A 20,969-nucleotide genomic window follows, 5' to 3' on the forward strand; every position below is an offset into this window, starting at 1 on the left:
ACATCTTTTAAGATATAAACATCACTTGAAAATTCTATAAATTTGAAGACTCAGTGAACTAAATGGATTATGGATATTTCTCTAGTAAAAAGGTTTTAAATACTGGAGAAAATAGATTTTTTATTTGTTTTCAATTTCAGATTTAATTATTAAAAGCCACTTTTCACATGAAAAATCAAGTTTACCATTAACTCTTTCACCTTAAAAATAAAGAATTTTTTCATTCTTCTGTTTTGTGAGTACATAGCTTATAAATGAAATACTTGGAAGCTTTTTCTTCCTTCTTATACATGATTTTTTTTACTTTCAGATGAGTCATTTCTTTAAACTATGGAAATTATAACAATTTTTAATTGATCTCATATTTTAGATAGTTTTTGCCTTTATAAAAACTCTCCCCATTGGCATTTTATAGCACTGTACAATGCACCAATTTTAGTATCTTTGAATCTGGGCAGATTAAGCTTCAAATCTTGGCAAAACTGTTAATAGCTTTGCAACTCTAGTCACATTATTTAACCTCCCTGAGCCTCAGTTTATCATGTTCTGTATGGATGCAAAATGATGTCTTTCTGTTAGATCGTCCTGAGAAACAAATGAGATAATCCATGTCAACCAACGTGTAAATGTGCAATGATTTTTACCTGTTATTATGATATAACTGTTTGTGCTCTTCTGAGTTATTGAGTTGATTTCCCAAAAATGGGAATATTAATTAAGTGATGTGGAGACATTTATTTAGTCATAATATGTTTAAATGTCTGCTCTGTCCTGAATGCTAAAACATGATGGTGAATTAGGTGGTCCCATAATTAAGAGGTGTTTGCAGTTTGGAAGAAAGGACAGACATTATATTAGGTAATTGTACTTAAATTTGGTGTTGCAGAAGAGAAAGTGGAGTGTGCTAAGGAAAAATAGACTAAGGGAATATATATGCCTGATTAATTTCTAAACTATTGAATGTTTTACATTTTTAAATAAGTTATGAGAGTATTGTCTCTAGTTACCAATTCTCAATAGATTTCAGTTAATTTTTTCTTTATTTATAACTTAATAACTGAAAAACATTACTTTATTTTAAATTAGCATTTTGTGTAATTCTTCATTTACTTATAGATTATATAATTTTGGGTTTAAAAATTTATCAAATAGATTTAATCATCTTTTGTTCATAAAGGATGTGGTAATCTTAAGATAATACAATTATTTAAGGGCATATTTTGGGTTTTCCTTTATCTATTTTCTTTATTTTTTTTACTATTTTTCTCATGTTAAATTTTGTGGTTGTTGTACCAAAGTTTTTGCAATTTTATATTATCACATATATTCTGCCTTCCCTTTATAATTTCTTCCATTGCTTCAATATTTATACTGTACATTTTCCAGTTTTTTTTCTTCTTAACTTTGATGATTCTCTACCTATATCCAAAATGTCACTGAAATTATAGCAGGATTTTTTTTTCTTTTCTGTACATAAATCATGGTTACGGATGTTCACTCAAATGCTGTGCAAAGAAGCAAAATGCAGGTTGAAAGCACATTCTAAGAACTCTACTTTGATAAAAATAAAGTTTGCTAAAATCATTGTAGTTCTTTCCATTTGGTTAAGAGAGTGATTCATGTTATCAGTTCTGTAAGGTTTTCAGAATAATGTGCATGTAGTAGAGGGGAACTTCCCTCATATTAAAAGTGACCTTCACAATGTACATTTAACATTTATGTTTATCTTGCTCTTGTTCTTTTATAAAGATGGTTCATTAATTCACAGATCAGTAATGTAAACCAAGAAAAGAATCTCTTATGCTTGAGAAATTTCAACATGAATGCTAACAAAAATTTTTTCTTAATATTTTAAAGCCACTTATTTCTGACCACATTTGAATGTTCTTAAAACAGCCCATGAAAACTATTTATAATTATACTCTCAATAATCTGATAAGGATATAGAGGATTCTAGAATTTAATCAGTTTTGAGGCCAGACTATGTCATCATTGTAGTTTCCTTGTTACAGATTTTTGATGGGAATCATCATATGGTTGGCATTTTAAAATTTCCTGTGATGAATGATTTTCAACTAAGCTCTCTGAAATTTCAAGAGTAACATGGCTGGAGGCGGATATTGTAATGCAGTAATACTCTTTCCAAAAGGATACCATAGTTCTTTAAAACAGAAATCCTACTTCCTAGGCACACATAGGTCTGGTTTAGTTAGAGGGCCACTTGATATGATAGTCTAACTCAGAGGAATGTTCATACTGTTTAATGACTAATACAAGTACACAGCCAAGACCTCCTGCAGTACCTGATGTTACGGCCGAATTGTGGAAGGATCAAGAGGAGAACTGAGATGTCTTGGGGCAGTATCTATTATCACCTGGTATGGAACTGTCTCCATATTTTAGCAATCAGTTTAGCTATACCTGGGCACACAGATAACTATACTCACTTTGTTCTAACATAGCTAGGCTACACTGTCCTCAAGACTGTTGACACAAAGTTAGCAACAGTAACTCTCCTTCTATTATGATACTCCTACACTGGAACAAAACCTAAAAACAGTGCATTTGAAGAATTAGAGTCAGGAGAGAAAAATTTCCAGTCCTTGGGGCAAGTCTCTAGTTGTAACCTTAAAAACTTCTCACAAAGTGAAAATGGTGGGAAAAAATTAATTGACAGGGACACTAAGTGTATCCTTTATTGGCTCACCTTTGAAGTCTCCCACCCAGGTCACAGGTTGTGGTTCATATTGTGAACTGAGAATTTAAGCAGATCATCTATTCCTAGTCCATTCCTGTCATTCTTTGGAGCCATCCTGAGACCTGTTTGCAACAAAACCATTAGATTTTCTGCTATGTGATCTGCCAATAAATTCTTGTCCATGCAACAGATTGTTATGTAAGAGCCATGCCAACCTTGTAGAATGGAATGTAAAGAGCTCTGACATCTGGAAATGTCTCAAATTTTAAATTAACACACTCTAAACTTCCTTATTTGTGGAGTACTTGTCTTAGAAATCTCCAATCCTAGGCTTAGATAGATAAATGGAGCTCAAAACTGCCCAAAGATTCATGTAGCTAATTTTAGAGAGTAGCTTTCTCTTTGAGAATAATGTTTTCATTTTGCTTCATTTTTGTGATTGGGTGATTAAGTTAAAGAAATGTCAAGAACTCTTGTGGATTAGAAAGTCAGAGAGAAGAGCTATCCTGTAAAATTGTTAACATTTCTATATTTTTATACTGTTTCTTTTAATTTTTGTTGTTTCTGATTCTCCTTTAAATTATACCCCAGTGCCTAGGGTTGTTTTTCTCATCCAAACAATGGAGGTACTATGACCCTCCCATTAAGAAACTAGCTAAAGACACATTGGTTTCACGAAAGAACTTAAAATTCTTTTCTCTTTTCAAATTTTCATGACCATTCATTTCAAACCCTAATCTTTCATTTTTCCATTTTATGTTGATTTTTTATATATTTTCAAGCTGTTTTATAGCATTTATTGAACATATCAGTGTACCGTAACAATGAGCTAAATGAGGAGTTACAAAAGGCGTGCATAATGCCAACTATGATTTCAATTAGTGTATCATTTGACAACAAAAAAAATTGCATTTGAAAGCATTATTCTGTGTAAGAAATTGTGGGGAAAAATATATGAAAAATTTCTAAATTAAAAATAATTAAAATTGTGAAAATGAGATTTTTCAGCCTTTAGGAACTGAAATGACCATTTTTCTATTTTGTGGTTCTTAACCATGTCCACTAACATTTATCAATGTATAATTATTGTGCTAGACACTTGACTATCCATTATCCTAAGTAATATTAACACTCCATTGAGGTTGGTAATGTTAGTTCCATTTTATGGATAAGGAAATGGAGCACTAAAGTTACTTAAGAAGTGGCAGAACCAGAATGCGAATTCAGGTCTCCTAACTTCAAGTCCTTTCCTCTGTCCGATGTCGTAGCTGACTTTCAGAAGTGTTTACAAGATTATATATGGAGTAAATGGATGGTAGATTAGTGACTAACTGGATAGCATCTATTTCATTATTTACTCATAGTATATTATCATAAAATTTAAAAAATTAAAGTTTATTACCTCAAAATTCTTAGAAGATCATATTAACTTGCTGTAGTTTTTTTAAAAAGCCAATTATTTTCTTCTACTTAAGCTGTTAGTGTCATTATTTTAATTAATTGATAGTGTATTTTAACTTTATTGTTTTTTATATTTTTATATCTAGTGAAAATGTTTTAAAATATCTCTGGTTAATAAATTAATTAAATATCTAATAAAATCACCTTTATGACTACATCAGTAACTTAAATGGATTTTAATATCATGTTTTAAGACTCTTGTTTATTAAATCAGGAATAGTACATGATTCCCAAGTGCAATTCCATTTGTTTAAAAAAAATCTGGTATTTAAAATGGAAAATTTTCAGTGGTCCTAAATTCTACTTGCAGCCCTAGTTTTTCATGAAAGGAATAAAAGATATCCCATTTGTAAGAATAAACAGACCTTTCTTAATTTCCATAAAATTAAGAAGAGCAGAATTTCTATCACAGGTTCAGTTTTTATGCTTTAGGAAACGCTCAGTGAATCAGTTCCCTTCTGACATTAAGTTCTAAAGACTACCCTTGCAATTCTCATCGTGTAACTAAGCTTACTCAAAACGATTTTTATTATGTGGTGCCTCCTGAACATGGGACAGGGACGGCAATTATGGGGAACTTGGAAATATTGGTATATTCCTAATAGCAGTAATAAACTACTGAAAAGTGGAATGAACTATATTATAATTGTAAAAGTATTTTAAACTTTTAAAATTAGGTTTTGTGAGGAAGACATACTGAATCTGGAAAGATTACAAAGATCCAAAAGTATGCATATATAACAAATAAACAAAACAGTCTCGGTAGAATAGTTTAATAGATATAGACTTGGTAATATGGGACATGAACGTGATTAATATGTAAATGGAGAAAAATACAGGGCAATAATGCATCTTATTTTATAACCTAACTGTGGTTTAGAAGTCAAGCCATGTAAGCCTCTAGTGGAAAGCCCTTTGGTCTATGCAGAGTATAGATCAGAACCCAATTTGCCTGAAAGATGTAAAATGGACAGAGAAGTGTACCTAGACAGCAAGAAGATGTATGCCGGCCAACATGGAAATCTATGGGCTGGGAAGCCATGTGTCGCATAATGTATCATTAACATAAAAGAGAGGAATGGAATATTGCCTGGCAAGTGCAGTGTTGATATCTCTTAATGAACACAGATCTCAGTACGATGTAATACAGAATAGGGATGAAAAGGTCATCTAATCAGGTATGCAATAATATTAATTATTAAGCCTTTTCTGTTAACTATCAGGCAATGGTGTGTTCATAGGGATTTCAGTCTATTGGAAGTGGTCTTTTTGCTCTGCTTAAAGAAAGCTTCTTATGTATTGTGCCCTGACTTACTGATGATTTCAAATCTATATGAGAAATGATAAGTAACAGCTGCTATTTGTTGAACAATATTTTAAACACTTGGCAAGATAAAACAATTAACTTAATCTTCACAGTGACAATTGTTTCCATTTCATAGTTGAGGAAATTGAGGCACAGGAAGCTAAAGTAGCTGGTCCAGAGCAACTAGTAAATGAATGAGTAGGGCTTCAACCCTAGGAGGTAGAGCTGTAGAACCCATATTCTCAGCCACTACAGAGGGACTGGATACTTGCGGCATAATTCTGATTTATGATTAGCTACTGGTAGAAGTATTAATAATTGAAGAAAATAGATTCTTAAAATTTATAATATTCTTTCCCAAAATATACTGGGTGTGGTCACTAATACCCACGAGCTTATAAAGGAGATTTTATAATTTTAGGAGACATATAGCTATGATTCATGTCCAAGGACATTAAAGTGAATCTAGCTTTAGAAACTTGAGTGATGTCTCCAAAAAATGATTATGATACAAGTTGAAAGGAGGGAGGCACTTGGGTAAAAAAATGTAACAGAGATCTAAAGAGATTAGATTTTAACAAACTTGTTAAAGAGGTATCATAATGAATGGAAAAAAATTTAGTTAAGGAAAGGGAAAAATTCATAAATTATATACAGCTACAGTGCTTGAAGGGAGTAATGATCTAAGAGGATATGAAGATACCATGCTAAATGAGTTTGGATCTCTAGATCCACATAAATTATAATTCAAGGAATTGAAAGAATTAGCAGATTTATTTAAGGAATATTTTCTAATATACTGAGTAGGATCTTTTTCTAAGCATCTTAATTTATTACATTACATTTCCATGACTACCTTTGAGATTATGTGTTATTAATATTGCTGGAAATTTAGGTGCTGCAAAACTGTTTTAAAAATTGGGAGTCATTTGCCTGCAGAAGCAAGTAGAACATGGAGTCTACCTATTAAATTTCTGAAGGGTTAACAGAAAGAAAGGAGATAGTTTGGTTTATTATAATTTCTTACACAATTATAGTGTTCAAAACACCATGGAGGGAAAGTGACAGAGTGCTGGATTGTATCTCAATTTCAGGGAGACCACACTAACAAGAATTGAATCTTTACTTCTTGTAATGGTGAGCTTTCCATCACCTGAAATATTTGTGAGAGAAACTGACTTTGTAAAAATCAGCTCTTGTAGTTCTAATCATGCAACTAAATCTTTCTGCGCTTCAGTGGGAATGATGGTACCTTTCTTATGAAGTGCTTGTGAGGATTAAAGGAGATATTATGTACTAAGGGCTTAATGCAATCCCTGATGTATATAAAGTACTAAAACATGATACCAGTTTTTAATGACTGGATGACAAATTCCAAAGAGAGAACTATACAGAAGACATCTTTATCATATAGAAATGGAATTTAGACAACTCTAATTTGCCTTCCAAATACTAGAATCTACAGTTCCATGACTCAAACATTGTAAGGCCATTACACTTCTATAATTTTCATAAGTACACTTACATCATGATTATAAATACTTTGAGGCAAACATTTTGGTCTTTCTAGTCCATAAATAAACCTTCAGACCACTAATTTATATGTAAAAGTCCATCTGTGGGAAGTAACCTATATAAAGTAAGTTAATACATATGGTTCCCATGCAACTATGTATCCCCAAATTTGTGTCCCAGCATTGGTATTTTAATTAAACATGATATTTATAAGTGCTTCTATTATCATTCCAACTCAAATTTCTAAATATCTAAATATTACTAGTATCTGAGGTTTTCAGTTTTCCTGAAACTAATACATGAAATACATAAAAATGCATATAGAGATAAAATTATTTATATAATTATTGAGACTTATTACATTGTTTCTTATTTATATTATGGAACCCTTAACATACATTAGAACATGTTAATGACTTTTATTGGATTATAAAGCCTTGAAATGCAGTAGCTTTCAATTTTCTCTGCCAAAAGCTTGAAAGGGAGGAGACAGTAACTTCTAAAAACTGGAACCTTTTATTCTGAAATGTCCTCAGACACAAGTGCACACACTCACATCCTCTGAACCTATTGCCAAACTCTTCCCCAGTTGTGTGAGTGGTAGCCCTTAAAAGATGATAAAATGAATACTCTGTATAATTGAAATTTAAAGTATAAATTAATGTCAGATTCATATTCACATTTTAACCTCAGAGTAAATTGGCATGAAGGAATGTCTGAATAACATCAAATAAAATAGAGTAAAAGTAAGCTTAAGGAATTTATTTGAAATATAGATTTATGATGCATTTGAATTCAGAAAATGTTTTATTGATAGCAGTCTTTATTGCATATTTACTATGTACCAGATATTCTGTGAAAATTATTATATTTTATATTTGATATGTATCATTATATATACTATGTATAATATAAGGCTCACAATAATCTTATGATTCCCACTTCATGTATGAAAAACTGACCCTCAAAGAACTAAAGTAATTCACTCAAAATTATAACAGCTTGTAAGTGAAGGGTGTGGTCTAAATCTAGACTTAACAGCCATACACATAATGTCTACCTACCACCTTTTACTAACAGCCACAAAGTGATTGACATCGACAAGGAAAATAATCCTCACTTTAAAGTGACTCTTAATTGTAAATATAAATAAGATGAATGTGATTTGTTGCTGATGTGCTACAATAAGACAAAAGGTGTTTTGGTTATTCTTCATGGCAAGTTTAATTTGTTTCCCTTTTTCTTATTTGGATAATGATCTAGCCTTTAATATGAACTATCCTTGGGTAATTCACTGGAGCCTACCTATCAGAGTGGTGTTTTATTAGCTTTTGGTATTTTTGTGATCAGTCCCAAATTTGGCAGCTTTAGGTCTATGCATAAGTTTGGTTTTTTAAAAAGAGAGGCATCTATCCATAGAATGACTGGGTGAACTCAGAATCATGAAGCGAGAGATTACCTTATAGCTCAGTTTTCAGTTTGTTATATTGTTGTTAACTAAGATGTAAAATGGATTTCACTGCATAAAAGCTATTAATATTTAATACATTGCTACTCCATTTAACAATCTCCACAATAATGTGAAACAGTAAAAATAATACTTTGTATTTATGTAGCACACGTCTCCATGGAGCCCAAAGAATTTGGTTGACAGGGTCTAAAAATGGCTTTGTCAGGGAGAACAAGAAATTAATATTATCATAATTATTTTGCAGGTATTGAAACTGACACTGAGTCCATATGTAGCTACTAATGTGAACATTATGCAGTCAAAATGATATGGATGGCTTCCTCCAGCCATCTTCATGATCAATAGAGGCCATACTAAGGAATCATACATAGGGTTCTTTTTTTTTACTTTTTTCTTACAGAGATAAACTGAATGACAGAACAATATATTAAAGGTTTAATATTATACTCAATATTATTGGAGTGAAGTAATATTTTGTATTATTTCCCTTTGCCTTGGCAATATTGGACTATTATACAGATATACTTTCTTTTTTAAAATAACCCTGTTGTCAAAAGTCAAGTGCTAAAACAATTGTTAATTCTAAGTATGTTTCAAAGGCAATAAAACAAATTACTTAATGAAATGTTATAATCTTTTATGTTTAAAAAAACAGTTGTTTTGTAATGTGAAAAAGCAAGCACCGAATTGTGTGTTATGAATTGAAAGGTTTTTAAATGCCTGGTTGTCTTTTTAAAGTGACAAACATTCATCTGTATAGTGGTGAAATGGTGATCCTAGATTGTAAATTTCTTACTTCTATCTTTTCTGTAAGTAAAGCATTCTAGATAATAACTTAAACTTGTGTGTGTGTGTGTGTGTGTGTGTGTAGTTTGTGTTGAATACATTGAAGAGAGACTATTCTCAGCTTTTGTCAGTAGTTCTGAAGCCTTAACATGCAACAGAATCGTCTTGAAGACTTTTTAGAAATACAGATTGCTGTGCCATATCCCTAGCCTTTCTAATTCAGCAGGTCTGTAGTGGGGTCCAAGAATTTATATTCCTGTAAGTTTCTAAGTGATGCTGATGATGCTTGACTGTGAACCATCATTTTAGAACCAGTGTACAGGCAATTGGACTTCTGCTTTTATCTTTCATGGAGAAAGAAATGATTGTGACCAGATAGGAATTATATGCCAAGCTAGCTATGTGTCTTGGAAGATACAAGTGTGAGAGAGATACTGAGAAAGAGAAGAGAACTAAGATGTCTCTATTCAGACAAAAATGTAAAATTCTGCTAAAAATCGTACTAATTCTAAAGTCATTTGCAGCTTATGCTCTCTGCATTCCACTTCAATATTCATTCAATAAATATATCTTGACCACTTACTATGAAATAAGGACTTGCATAAAGGATTCCTGTCTCTCTGGAACTGAATTTGCACTTGATGTTACTTACTCTGTCTTTAACTTTACTGCAGACTTCTTTTGACCCTATCTCTAGTTTCACATTTATTCTTCTTTCCCTCTTCTAATCTTAGCATGGCAAGGGCAGCTATCAATGTTTTCCCATTTGTGTTTCTTCTGTATCAGAGGGTGACAAAGATGGTTCTGACTATTGGTAGAACTAAGGCTGGACCACTGATAGTCTTGGGCCCTTGGACTGGAAGCCATTTCTTAATATGACCGGAAGACAAGTATGAAACAGCTGTTTCAATGATACTGAATTATGGAAACTGAAACTATGTGAAACCTATGAAAAAGAGAATTCAACTTTATTGTTTGAATTTGCATTTATTTGAGTATTAATGGCACAGAAGCTATATCTTACCCTTCATATTGGAAAATATTCTTAAAATAATGATAATTAGTGATGGTAAATGTGTATCAAGATAGCAACTTGTATATATTGGTGAGGAGAATGCTGTTGGAATACAATTTGCAATTAAGAGCCTTAAAAACATCTTCACACTTTTTGAATCATGATTTCCATATAATCAGTTTGTAGAAATTTAAACAGAGATGTACATAATAATTATACATTTATATTGATCATATTATTGGCTTAAGTGTCAAAATATTGAAAATGTATTTTAATTATCTCAGAGGAAAGTTAAATAATGGTATATTTCTGAAATTTCATATCATTTAATCATTGAAATTATATTTTTTAGATGTTTCATAAGTAAATATTTTGAATACAAGTTTAAAACCAAAAATTCAAAAGTTTTTTCAGTTCTCTAACAATAAACAGACATAGGAAAATGATTGGAAAAAATATATCACATATTAACAGTGGATCTTTCTGGATTATAAATTAATTCGCTTTGCACTGTATTTTACAAATTCTATTTTAAAGAGTGTGTTGTTTTTATTATAAGACAAAGGTGTGTGTGTGCATGCACACAGAAATACATGTGTGGGAGATATAATCACATGGAGTTATCTTCTTAGGCACCGTATGTAGATGCTCCAGGATTTGCAAGTGCAACTGACAGTCATGTTTGCCTTTGTATTGTTATGTAACCACAATCCTGCCATTATTCTGCATTGCCATACATATAATTGCCAGTGTTCCTAGATAAGTCATAACTTGTTCTTTAAGTGTCAGTGCTTTCCTTTGTCAGATGTAAAAAGAGAGAGAATGCATGTCTGGGCAGAATCTATGTGTCCTGAGAGTTCCATAAATTCTGAACAATCTCATTGTCTCTCCTCATAAGTACAGCAACTCTGTCTCTATTAAGCATTTCTCACAAAAACTCTGTGAGAAAATACTTCTAAGAGAAGTATTTCTAAAAGTATGCTACCACAGTCCTATTCCTGACTAAATACTCACAATAATAGTAGAAAACACTATTACGGCATTTGCCTTATGGCTAGGAACCGACTGTTACTCGTCACCAATATCTTTTGTGGTAGGTATCCTTATTTTTTTCCATTGTATAGACAGGAATCCGGAGGCCTTCAGCTGGTCAATCATTTGCTCCAGGTCATGCAGCTAGGAAGATTAAAGCTGGGATTCAAATGCAGCCAGTGTGGTTCCACTTAAATATGCCAAATGATCTTCCTTTCTAGTTTTATTTTATCTGCTTTAAATTTCTGACAATGTGGAAAGAAAAGACCTTCAACTCATGATTGTTGTTTTAGAGTGAAAACAGTTCTTTTCCCTCCTGTCAGAAGTTTGGTGCCTGAGTGTAAATTCAGTGGGCTCCTTGAATTGTTAAGATCCTGGTACTCAATCATCCTTGCGCCTGTCAGGACTTAGTGCACGAGGGAGCTACTATTCAGGTTTTAAATATCTGTCACAGAAGCTTCATTCCTAGCTGCTCCATTTCATTATTAGTTGTGGTAAGATATCAGGGGAGTTTTGCTTTTAGAAGTGGCCTTGTAATTGTTGGTAATTAAAGAAAAACAGGATGCATAATATCTGAAAATGTATCACTGACGCTGAACTTAACTTCCTTTGGATGACTAATATTTGTAGTAGAAGATTTCCAAGGCATATTAACACTGCAACATAATTTATGCTTATGGGAGTACACTTTTCATAGATTTCTTAAAATATTTTTCTTCTGTTATGAGATAGTAATTAATGAAGTTTAAAGGCTTCAAAATATAGGTTTATTTACTTTTCTCCTACGTAGTTTCGAACCCAGGCAGGAGTAGCCTAGAATAAAACCCATTAATGTAGCAGTGTAACTTCAGCTAAGTTAAAATCCTTCTGTGGTAGTCTGTATTTTCTAGTTTTTCTTAAGAGGCTAGATTTGTGACTATACCAATAATAATGATTATTTGAAAATCCTTGGGGCTTACCAAGTAAGCTTCATCTGAAAAAAAATCTAGAAGCAATGCTTTATTAATTAAGATCCATACATCTTTTTCATTTTGGTCCGTATACTTTGTTCACCCCCTTTGAAGAAGGAGCGCAGCTTGACTTCATAGTGCCTAGTAAAAGTTCTGTGCAGTGAGAATTCCACCATTTTAAAAACCGATTTGCAGATATGCACACGTGCATGTGTGTGTGTGTGTTTTCTGTGTGCTTGAATGTTTAGAGTATATTTCCTATGCAGGGAGCTATCTGGGGATCTGGGGTGATTTCACAATTGAAAGGAATAATAGTTTAGGGAGATTGTCAGATACTCAATACGAGTTGAAGTGAGAAACTCCCCTATTCCCAAGCATTCAGTGCTGGTAATTTATTATGTTATGGAGTTTTTAAAATAGTGATAATAGTGGTTTTGGTGGTAGTACTAGGCAGCTAGCTTTTTGTCTAAAGCACGGACTTTAATGGCCTTTAAAAAAGAATGCTTTCCTAAGAATGATGCCTTCCCTGAGAATGCATATTTGAAGGTTCCCCATTTTATGCATACCCATAACTACACATACCACAGACACCCACACAAACAAATTAGAAAAAAAATACCTGTTTCCAAATTACCTTTGTCTGTGAGGCTTTTATTACCTTCTCCAGGTAGAATTAATAACATTTCACTTGTTTCTCACAATGTTTTGTGCATTCTGCTGCTGTAGCACATTTCACATTGTAAAAAAAATTGCACTCTTTTCATCTGCTTCCTACGCTAACATATGTACTACTTGAAGTCCACCCTTATTTATCCCTATCCTTTTGCTCAGCACGGTGACTGACACATCTGTTAGGTTTATAATAATCTGTTGTTTATTATGATTTTGGAAATACTAACAAAAGTAGGACTGGTTTCCTGGGTTGTCGACCATAAAAACTTGTTTCTCAGCTTCTGTAGAAATTTGAGAGACTTTCAAGAATTTCCTTCTAGGCACAAGTCTGAGTAAAAAGAAGGTTATAATACCCCATATTTTATGTTTAGGAAATGGTATGGCAGTAGGAGTTGAAGGTTAGGGGCTGACAGATAGTAATGTGCTTTTAGGTCTTTGTGGAAGCATCTCAGGTAAAGGGTGATGGATGGATAGAATTCTGCTGGATGTTATTGGGGGTAGACTGGTTAGTGTCTGAAGTTGCTGAAGATCAACATGATATATCTTTGTTTTGTAATTAGGAAGGGAAATTAGGAACAATAATTGATTTAATTCTTTGACTGTCAGCTTAGAGACCAAACTATCCTTAGATACAAGGAAATATTTAGAGAGTTATGATAGAACACTGTGTGAAGAACTGAAAAAATGCAAATCATTCTATTTCATAAGAGTTATTATTGTGACATTTCTTTTGTTTGTTTTCTTGTGTACTGAAAAGGTATTTTGTTATATCCTGAAGGGCCGATAGGCCTGCAACTTGAAAATAATAATGTTTTCAATGACTTTAAAAATGAAGACCTTTACTTTTGAAACTTGACTTACTGATAACTATTAAATATAGAGAGAGAAACATATATAATTTTTGAATGCTTAATACAGGTACAGATATTAAGATATTTATGTGTATTGTCTCATTTAACACTGTGAAGTAGATACTTTTACCCCAGTTTTATATATTAAAAAAATCGTGCTTTGCTCTAAAAGGATTTATGCCAAATCACATACCTGATGAAGTAGTGGAGCCAAAATTTAATCTCATGGTATCTGACTCCAGACACTTTGTCTCTGGCTTCACAGACACATCCCTAGAAGGGTAGATACTTTGTTCCTGTGTTTAAAACCAATCACTTTGTGGTATTAAGCAGAGTACTAAAGAAGGTTTCGGTTGGCCCCAGGTAACTTCTAGATCTACAGGGACTATCACGTGTGCTCCATTAGAAAACAGGGCTCCCGTAAACCTTGAAGCTATTATGATCATTCATCGCTTCTTAACTGAAACTAGTGTCAATGGACTTCTGAGTTCCCTTGATTCCATCTTATCCACTTTATAGCCAAAGTGAGTTTTCTAAAATGAAAATTTAATTATAATCAGTTCCCTGCTTAAATCATTCAGTGGTTCCCCATTTTTTTCTGACTAGTTTAATTTTTTTTTTTTTTTTTTTACTGTGGCTTATAAACTACTTTTTGGACTCTGTGTACCACTCTTACCTCTTTTCTTTCCACTCTCACACACCACAGCTAGCCTCTTCAGCTCCACACTTATTCTTACTGGGCCTTTGCACCTCCTACCTCCACTAACTAGAACGCTTTCCTCCCGGCCTCCCACACCAAGTTGCTCACACTGCTAGGTACGTTCTGTAGGGAGTTGCTTCTAAAGTCCCAAATTTGGGTTAAGTATTTCTCCTGGATATTCTAGCAGCATTCTCCACTTCCCTTTTATAAAATATCATGCTGTGTGTGTGATTACTAATTTTTACTTTCCACTTAACTGTATGCTCACTGGAGGGGAGAAAAGATGGGATGATTTTCTTCATCCTTAGATCCCCAATATTTGGTGCATAATAGGTGTTCAGAATTTTTTGTTGTGTGTGTGAATGAAGGCAATCATCATTTAAAATACTATTTGATAACACATAAAATACCATTTTAACTATTCAAATGTATAACTTCATTTAATCCACAGAAAACTCTTATAAGGTAGATACTATTGTTGTGTCCCATGAAATGAGATACTTGCTACACAGGAATTTTAAGTGACTTGCCAAAGGTCACACAACTTATAGGTGTCAATACTAGGATCTGGACCCACTGGTAGGCTTCAGATTTGGACTCTCCACTACTGCTTCACTGCCTCTCTGGAGATTTCAAGTCAACAGATTAGTATTTCTAGGTGACAGTTGGTACCTCAGGGCTTTCACAAGAAGGTAAACATGAAAGCTGGTTATTAGTCCCATCTTCACCACTAACAATTGTGTGATTCTTCTGATCTCACTATGACTTAGTTTAATTATTTGCAAAATTAGGAAACTGTGAATTGAATGATCCCAGAGGTCTTTGTTCTCTAAATGACAGTGATTTAAATTAAGCACTTATTTGTGCCACTCTGACAAAGATAAAGTATTGAAAATAAATTACCAAAGGACTGTGAGTTAAAATAAGTTACTCTACATCCCGTCTACAGACTTCTCCCTCTTATCTCCAGTTTGTGAAGTTCATAATCTCATCCTGTTACTCTCTGATCAAGGAGTTGGAATTGAATAAGGCTGTCAGATGCATAAACTAAATAGCCACCTTAAAACCACCTATGAAATGAATCTCCATTGATATAGTTACTTTGACATCTGACTACCATCAATAATAATTTAAATGAACAGTATAGGTCATTGCCTAGGCCAGTGTCTAGCACCTAGTAGGCATTCAGTAAATATTAGTTCTCTATGGATTTTATTTTTCCTGTGAGTCCACTCTTATGGATTTTACTTTTCCTGTGAATTTTCAGTTATATCACCTTTTTCCTGTCTCTAACAACATTCATAAAAAAAGGAGAGCTAATAAGCATTCTAGCTAATTTGGTACATGTTCCTATTATATAATCACCATGGTATCCAGGCTCTCAACTGAAAGCAAACAAATTTATAGGAAGAAAAACTTACGCTTTGCTCTCTTACTCAAGGTGTACTGTTATGGAAGACCTGACTCTGTCTTATTTTGTCTTTGATTAGTAGATACTGTTTTCCAATGAGTTCTGTTGGAATTTAGGTGTAATTGGAGGATCTGCTTTGGAAGAATCACCAAGTTTTATTAAATGTTAGACAATATCATCTTTCTCTTTTAAAGAGTATAGATATATGGCTACATCTAAAGACTGAATATTAAATGATGTCAAGGCGTAAAAAATGTTAATATATTCATGTCACTTTTCTTTTTTTGTAATTTCTTTTTAATGACCAATGCCCTGGTGGTCAAACACTGAAATTAGGTTCTTGCTATGAAATGAAAGATGAGTGAAATTCAAATGTATTTTTTTAATGTAAATCCATTTTCACTTATTAACAGTACTAAGTGTTTAATTGAACATAGAACATCTCACTTATTGTAAATGTAAAACAACCATAGTATCGCATATCATTATCTAAATTATATCCATAAAATGATCAAGATTTAATAATGGCACTAAGAAAATACACCCACAGCAGTTAGTAATCTGCCCACAGTGAGAAATTCTGAACAAGTTATGTGTGTGGTATTTTAGTCCTTCTCCCAGCATATTTCAAAGCAGCTTTTGTTGTGAGAACTTTGAAAACCACAGGAAAGCATGTTTAGTGGGTTTTCTTCAATTTTGAAAAGGCTAAGGGGTTATGGTAACTCATTACCTGAATCCACCAGAAACTTTGGCTTTGGTGTACTTAATTTCTTACTTTATGGTGCATAAAGAGTCCTCAATATATGACTGCACAATGTTTGCCCTGCAAAATTTGAAATTTAAAAAAAAGAAAAGAAAGCGCCTTACCCAGGTCAGCTTCCTAAAGATCTTTGCAAAAATTGCTACCATTTAAAAACAGATATTACCTCCACTATTGTTTATGAATTAAATTGTCTTTATTTAACATGAAAGAATAATCATTAGGCCCCTGATTTAAGAGACTTGATTATTTAAAATTCATGAAAATTTCTGAAAATTTATATGGTTGTACATAAAGTGATCATATAAAGTCTACTTGAAAATTTCAACACAACATAAAACATATTATAAAAATTCATATGTGTTAGACCTATAAAGGGTGAGTTGGAGAAATAATCATGTCATATAAAATTGTGTTAACTGTGATCCTAGAAACTAAGGTAAATAACATTAAATGGTTTTAAAAAAAATTGCTTTCTTTGTGACTGATTTTAGAATTGTTCTCAAGCATTGCTTGATCTCACTTATTTTATGAAAAATAAAGCAACTGTGTGTATAAAAGAATGTAATTCATGTATCAGAATTTTTTATACATAGGGGAAATCATATTAGTATAAAGTAACATTATTTTTTTCTCTAAGGCAGTGAGCAGTTCAGATCTGTTAAAGAATCACAGCAAGCAGACATGCATGGGATTGTGACCTGATTATCATTTACAATCTGTCAGTCTGCACAAGGGATATACAAGACGTAGTTGTGAATTTCCTAATATAGAGAGAAGAAAAAACTTAAATCAATTCTGTTACTTAATCTACACATTTGAAAATGTGCTTACGTAGTCAGGCATGCCCTCTGCAAAGTAGACAAGCAAATACAATACTAACAAATCACACTTGAAACTGAATTTTTGATCTTAAGAATAATGATTGTCAGTTTTCCTGGGCCAGTCATATCTATATGGTTAAAACTTGGCACCTCTGGGTTCCAGGAAACACTTCATGGTATGTGTACCTATTAGGTTTAGCTTCGACAGCACTTAACAAGAAAAACAAAATATGGTGAAGGTTTATTTCTCCCTTACATAAAAAGAGTTTGTAGGGAGGCTGTCCAGGGCTCCTGTGGCAATTCCACAGTATTATCTTGGCTCCTGTTTTCTACTTTGCCATTCTCAGCTTGGTGGTTTCAAATTGAACAGTGGAGATGACTATTAGAGTTTCAGGTATTGTATCAACATTCAAGGTTGTGCTAGCTCCCCCACCCCCGTGCCCCTATTTAAGGAGAATTTCCCATGGCACATACGAACTTCTGCTTCCAGACGTAGCTACGTGACTGTATCCAGCTGTACACGTAAGGCTGATAGCCATTTAGCTGAGCATATTGTTCTGGATTCTGTTACTAAAAAATAGGGAAAATGACTATTGGAAGAAAATTAATATGAAAAACAACTGTCTAAAACATAGTTGTGCCATAGAAATTGAAGTCTGTTTATTGCGTTAGAAGGATACTGTATTCATAACAGGCATTCTTATGTTTAAGTGTTCCCCTTGTAGCCAACTTTACAAGATGTGTGTGAAGAACAAATGGTGGCAGCCATCCCAAATTTATCTGAGGGGTAAATTGAAGGTAGATAATCAAGTGCAGGAAAGCCAGGGAAGAAGTTGAATAGACGTTCTGAACTTAGCCTCAAAAGTCAGAGACTGACTGAAGACACTGAGAAATAGCAATAGACTCACAACTGGCTTTGGTGAACCCTTTTAGACAGAGGCTAAATTTGAGTTAGACTGGCAAAAAACCAGAGAGGCTGCAAACAGCAGCTCTCAGTCAAAGAAACATGTATTTGCATGTATTTAATGGGAGGAAGGGACCTCTGATAACACTTATGCACAGGGGAATGTAACCCATCAGCAGTGGCATGTTTGATTTGGGAAGGACAGAAAGTAAAGGATGGAAGGAAACCTTACTGGAAACAGAGAAAAACTATAGCAAATATGTTTAAGTATTCTTTCAACTTCATGTGAAAAATGATCTTTGTTTCCTTTGCAAAAGCACACATTGTACTAAAGTCTGAAAAGTAATACATATTACAATGGAGTCCATAAATACTCTGATATTTTTGTTTTCTCCCTTCTGCAATTTATAACACATGACTAATATACTGAGTCTGAGTATGAATTTGATAAGTATGGCTATTTATCCAGAATTTACGGTCACATTTCTTGGATGGTAGCTCTGCTGATAGTAGTCAAACTGACAGTTAGAAATTATAGAATTCAGGAGGATGGCCATTATTTCACTCTGAGACAGATGCAGTTTTACCAGAGGAATTTCATTTTGTTAAAAAAAACAAAACACCTTATGTAGCATTTTATTTTTTATGCCTTTCCTTTTCTTAATTCCTTCAATTTGCTTAGGCAAACAAACTATAACCCCAATTGGTCAGCAAGTACATACTTCCTTTGAGGGGAAAAACATGTCCTCTCAACTTACTGATGATGATCAGAAGAAATTGGGGTGTGTGTGTATGTGATTTTATAAATGACATTTTAAAAAATTTTTAATAAATGACATTTGAAATGTGTGTGAAAGTGAAATTTGGTAGCTAAATATATAGGTCTAATTTCATGATGAGGGTGTCGATGGAAATTAGTTTTCCGTGTCCTCCACGTATAGGTGACAGTTGAAAGCTGCATAGAGTTCAGCAATCCTGAAAAAGAAGAGAATGAAAAGAAGGCTATGGACTAGTGTTTGTATATAAGGGGGGAAGAACCTGAGTAGAATCAAAAAGTGATGAACTAAAGATGTAGTGATCAATGCTGTTCAAAGATGGAGTAAAAAGTTTAAGTAAAGCAGAAATTGGAGGATTAGGAAACCAGAAGATAATCTGTCATCTTACCCTACTGGATTGGAATGCTGGTGGTTGAAACGAGGCTCACTGTAGTGAGTAAAGCAACGCAAAGGAGGTGGAATCAATAACTGTACGTGACTCTCTAAGAAGTCTCATGACAAGGAAAGGAGATGAGACAGTAATAATGCCTATTAAGGATTAGTATACCTATGTTGTCGATACAGGAGTCACATGTAGCTATTGAGCACTTGAAATGTGACAAGTCTGAATTGATATGGGCTATGAGTAAAATAGACAGCTGAATTTCAAAGGGTTGGTATGAAAAGAAATGCAAAGAATTTCATTAAAATTTTAATACTGATTATATTTGAAGTGATCATTTTGATGTATCAGATGAAATATGGATTATTAACATTAATTTCACTGACGTCTGTTTACTTTTTTAATGTGGTTACTAAATTTTTAAAAATTGCATATGTGGCTTACGTTTGTGGCTCATATTTTATTCTGTTGGACAGTCAATGCTGGTCTATACTCTGATACCAATTTGCCACCTCAATTTTTGACAATAATATATGAGGGAAAATCAGAAGCTATTCTAAAAACTATAATTTTTTCCTACAGGTTACTTAGAAGTATAATTTGCTATAGTAGAAGGAACATGAGCCCCTGGATCCAGCTTTGCTACTAACTAGCTGTGTAGCCGCAGGAAACTTATTTAACTTCTGTGAGCTGTGATTTCTTCATCCATAAAATGAGAATCATAATACTCACCACACAGGGTCATTGTGAGGATTAAATGTGAATGTAAAGGGCTTTTCAAAGTCCATGCCGCATAATTTGCTCTTAATAAATGTTACTTACCATCTCTCCTTTCTGTGTGACCTATAACTCTGGTAAAAAAAAAAAAAAAAAAAAGAACAATTGATCTGATATACTGTAAGCCTCAAAATCAGAGGAGTATGGGGAGCAGGATAAGAATAACAATAAAGGTTACTGACCATCTGAAAAGGAAAACAAAATCTTTCAAGATTAAAAAAAAATAACAATTAACCTTAGCCTTTTCTGGAAGGATGTAGCAATAAAATTTCTTCAAATACAGAAATACATACATATACATTTATTTATATGTATTTTATATACAAATGCATATATACATAAATATGTATGTGTGTATTTCTCAGTGGGCTTGTGGAACAGTATATGTGTAATTGTTTGGTAAACTAGGGTGCACCACATCTATTCACATATGGACAGTGGTGCTGTTATCACTACTCTCTAAAATTACATCTACTAGAAACTGATAAATGGAGGAAAAGAATGAGTGACTCAGAGAGAAAAAAAAATCGGATTATGATGGTAATGAAAGAAGAAAAAGAAAGACATAGGGTAGAAAGAATTTGTGAAAAGTCAAAATAAGAAATATACATCTAGCTACCAGTTTTCTTTCTCAGTCTTGACATGCTTCCATAGATGGAATGGTCCAAAATAACTCCC

At 33.2% G+C, this 20,969-nt stretch overlaps 1 protein-coding gene and 1 long non-coding RNA gene across 6 annotated transcripts in view; both read left to right on the forward strand.

The window, feature by feature from the left end:
- Positions 1-20,969, forward strand: part of MAGI2 (membrane associated guanylate kinase, WW and PDZ domain containing 2) — a 1,116,223-nt gene that overhangs the window by 100,809 nt on the left and 994,445 nt on the right. The window lies entirely within an intron of this gene.
- LOC116665018 lies at positions 667-20,494 on the forward strand. Its single transcript, XR_004321599.1, has 3 exons — positions 667-679; positions 12,161-12,163; positions 17,496-20,494. It is a non-coding gene; the product is annotated as an uncharacterized LOC116665018 (long non-coding RNA).

The sequence above is a fragment of the Camelus ferus genome, chromosome 7 (assembly GCF_009834535.1).
Source record: "Camelus ferus isolate YT-003-E chromosome 7, BCGSAC_Cfer_1.0, whole genome shotgun sequence".
Taxonomy (NCBI): Eukaryota; Metazoa; Chordata; class Mammalia; order Artiodactyla; family Camelidae; genus Camelus; species Camelus ferus.